Genomic DNA, 4,420 nt, shown 5'->3' with positions numbered 1-4,420 from the left:
TTTATTTAGAAACCCAATTTGGTAAAAACCACTAGTAACATGCTACTCAATTCCCACTCTTCTGAAGTGATGTCTTGCGAAAGGCATGTCCTGTTAAAGGCTAAAAGACATTGTTAAATGTTACCCAATTATAGGATTTAACCACCCTGTTAGAAGTGGGCTTGGTTAGAGGACTTTAGAACATTCACTTGGAATTCCACCCTGTTAAAGGATTTACAAATGGCTATTAGACCACCCTAATTCCATAGGATTTTCTTTTACCCTAATTGATACAATTGCTAGATAGTAACAATAAGGGGTTTTGACCTAATTCAAACATACAACTTAGTTTTCAAATTTTCGATCACTTCTCAGCTCATGACATTGCCTAGCTTTTAGACTTTGTAGCTCTGACAGCTTGCCCTCCTTTCAAGCTTAGTCTCCTTAAGTCTTCATGCTCAATGTACTAGTGCAATCCTCTCTTTCTAACCACTTGTTGAAGTAGAATCTTTGTGCTCTGTTCTTCCTTCTCTTAGATGCCTTCTCTTTGACACCCTTCAACCACTTCACAATTTGGCACACCAGCAACTCCTGTATCTCAGTCTGTGACTCCTTAAATATAAATCTAGAATTTCTTTCCTACTCAATTCTTCCCTCCCTTAATTTCAATTTGTATGGATTAGGTAGGATTCATTGAATCTAACCCATATTTTGTTTCTTCTAGAAACATCATGAAGAATCCTCTTAAATTCACTCAAAAATGGTTTACATAAAGTTCTGTTCCACCAACTCATCACCCTTATCCTCCAACTGGTTCACAAAATTCAAGGTAACAACTTTTTCAGCTTAGATTTAATGAATCTTTGTCATTTCCAATAATGCAATAGCTTGACACTATTGAAATTTTGGTGCTTAGCACATACTGTGTTACTCGGCATCAACTATGTTTTACTGATGCTTGGCACCTAAAGTTTACTCAGCAACTACTAAGATTTTCTGAAACTTAGCTCTTTCTATATCTTTCAACACTTGAACTTCACTCTACACCTAAAATTTACTCAGCACACACTAGATTTTGCATTTGCTTGGCTCCAACTAAAAATTTGCTTGGCTTAAACTAGCTTGATTGACACTTATTGATGAACTTAGTTTAAGCTTTGCAACCAACCTTGTTGTAACTTATTCCTCCAAAGTTACTAAGTGTGGCCAACCTCTGTATCTTCAAGTATGTTATCAATACATCATTTAACCAATGTCTTAGCTAATCCTTGTACTTCATTACAAAATCATAACTCAACCTTTCCCTTAGGTTCTCTTGTTACATCTTGTTGATCAAATCCTCTTCATCAATCAACTAATTGATAGTACTTGGATCTTATAAGAAATTTTCATTCCTACAAATAGTAGGTTTGACATCAATGACAAAACAATGATTGAAAACATTCTTTTAACAACAATGAGTGTAGGGTCTACAGATTCTAAATTCACTACTTCTTCTTTTAGCTTGTATAGATTTGTTCCATAAGAGTTGCTAGAGGTTTGGAGTCCATCATAGAAAATCTAGTTAATATGTCATGGGTATACTTCCCTTGATTTAGAAAAATATGGTCTTTCTTTTGACATAGTTATAGACCCAAAAAGTAGTGTAGTAGGCCCAGATCCTTCATTTCAAATTCAGCTATAAGATCTTGTTTGCATATTTCAATTAAATGATCTTCACCTATTATTAATTATTCATCAACATACAAAACAAGTATTTACATGTTATCGTTAGGTATTTTGAAATATATGTGTTGGTAAATAGATTGGTTCTTTTTCAATTTAACTCTCAAATGCCCAAATTTGAAAGAACGACTTGATACCAATAATTGGATAATCTATCATCAAGTTAATAGATTTCCTCTGAATTGAAAGGTACAACTCCCTTGTCGAATGATATTCAATGAATCTTTTTTCTTCCTAAACTAATTGGGTACGTTCTTAACCCGAGAATAGAAGAGGGAAACCAAGCCAACCCTAGATAGAACTCAAGCAAATTTTAGTTACTAAACCTAGCCAATACCAAAAACCCACAATTCCTATGACTTCTCGACATTGGTAATGCAATGATGTTTCTAATTATGAAAATGCAATGACATGAAATGAAAATGAAGATTAAATATACTAATCCTTACAACATGAATGAATGATAGTACTTTGATCTATCACCCATTAACCATTTAGCTAAGAATGCAAGAAAGTGCTCAAAATTGATTATAACAATACTTTGATTGAAAGTAATTAGAAAAAGTGATGCTCAAGTAATTTGATTCATAACAAAACCTTTCTTTTTTTAAACACAACAAACACAACACTCTAACTATATTTCCTTGCAATCTTAGCCAAATCTGTTACAAAAATTGATTATCAATCTCCAATGCATAAACAAAAATATAGAAAAATCAAATGTCCTCCCCTCTACTCCAGCAATACCTACTTTTGTAGAAAAGAAGAACCCTTTTCCTTGAAAATGATCAGCCATAAATAATATCTCAAGTGATTGGTTGATTTTTTCATGATTATTCGGTTACTCTTCCTCTTTGATTTTTTAACTATTCAATTTGTATTTGATTCTTGGTCTATCCACATGACTTGTGGACATTTCACCTTATTCGATCTTCCCGTTGCATGTTATCTTCATTTTTTAACATACATGTTTAATTCCTATTATGAAAGGAGTACCATCAAATTCTCTCTTTAAGCGCATATCCTTGGTCAAATCCAAATGTTGAGACATGCTCTTCATATTAGATGGTTTGCTCAGGTTCTTTATTTATCCAAGTGTTAATTGCTACCCTTTATGTCTTTGAAGATTTGTATATAATTTCTAACACATGGAATAGTATTCGGGTTGAACTATTGAGGATAATACCTAGCAGACTATCTTGCATTCAGTTAGAATTACCAAGATTTGACCCCTATGTTGATGTCATCTTTCTTATGCAAGAAAATTCCTAGACACATCTCCAATAAGTTCAAGGTGCATTCTCAAGAAAAAAAATGTAGAAATGAATTTCATGCTGCTTGATCTGAAGTAGAGGTCAGACCTTGGAGTATTCTTATGATTTTAGCAATATCATCCAAATAATATTTAGCTTTACTAGGCTTCTGACCCACTATACATGCAAACACTTTTTCTCCATATGATAGTGATGGTCTGGACATGCCACTTGTGATGCAATCAAACATCTCTTCATCATATTTGTTATCTCCAATACAAAGAAAAATATTTGGTATTGTGCCTCTTTGCATCATTACTGAAAGAAGTTGTTCTGCTACCAGTCCCTTGCTCACACCTTGAGGTTTCACCTCAACAATATGTGTACCACTCTTGATAGATATGGGCTCATTCACAAGTACACTCTCAAGATGATCAAGTAGTTCTTCTACCTGGTAGGATCCAAAATCTTGATCAGCATCTCGATAATGCCAAACTAAAGCACTTTCCTTCGATTCTATTGCATAGCCATTTGTAGTTTCAGTGTATAATTTCATAATGGGTTTGGTAGTTTGTTTCTAATCAAAATTTGCTACATTCACACATGTTTCCTATTTAGAATGTGGACTACACCTTAAGAAATACCCATGCTCTGCCATGTCAATTTCTGAGCACCACCTCCAACTTCAAGGCTATAGCTAAAGTTATTAGCATCATTATCATCCCCCATAAAATGCAAAAAAGGCTATATAAATAGGGGATGTGTCTAGTTGAAACACTTCAAAATGTAGACAAAAGTATTGCTCAAAACAATTAAATAATGTTAGCATCTAAGTAGCATTCTCAACCTCATGTGGATTTGACTTTACATATCAGTGATTGGAGGTAGGACCATCATGAAAATCAACTTTGTGATCTCCTTTCAAATGAGCCACCAAAGATGGTATATCACCATCTACTTTACATTCAGGACCTACATATATGCAATTATATGGCCCAATAGGGTACTAAGCTTCATGCTTTAATTTACTATAATAAGGAAATATCTCTTGGCAAACATAATACTGATATTTGCATGGAAGCTCTAAAGATGCCGTGACCTTGACTATTCATATGCTAAGACTACTTTTATACGATGCCTTTCTTATTACATTCATCGAACCATATCTCCAATGTGCTACCTTCATTAGAATTTTCCCATTTGGCATTCACTATCACATTGGACTCATTCTTGTGTAGGGGTTATGAATCAGGCTCTTCTATTACTATGATGACAAATCCTCATTATTTCAATGTGGTGCCTTGCCTTCAAATTGACTTTTATGATTGGTGCCTTGCTCTTGATATCAATGACATATGTTTATGTGTGTCCCCTATTCCTCATGATCTGATCTCTTCGTATCTTTGCAGTGGGAGATATATATATTTTTATTCTTTGGATGACTAGCACTACTCATAATTAGA

General features: G+C 34.0%; 1 pseudogene; it reads right to left on the bottom strand.

Moving 5' to 3' along the window:
* Nucleotides 1-3,033: 3,033 nt before the first annotated feature.
* LOC149540965 (alpha,alpha-trehalose-phosphate synthase [UDP-forming] 6 pseudogene) lies at nucleotides 3,034-3,513 on the bottom strand (annotated as a pseudogene).
* Nucleotides 3,514-4,420: the final 907 nt, after the last annotated feature.

The sequence above is a fragment of the Cupressus sempervirens genome, chromosome 9 (assembly GCF_028749045.1).
Source record: "Cupressus sempervirens isolate cs-2001-9-10 chromosome 9, ASM2874904v1, whole genome shotgun sequence".
NCBI lineage: Eukaryota > Viridiplantae > Streptophyta > Pinopsida > Cupressales > Cupressaceae > Cupressus > Cupressus sempervirens.
The sequence above is the reverse complement of the archived record's forward strand: the minus strand, read 5'-3'. Positions and strand labels throughout refer to the sequence as shown.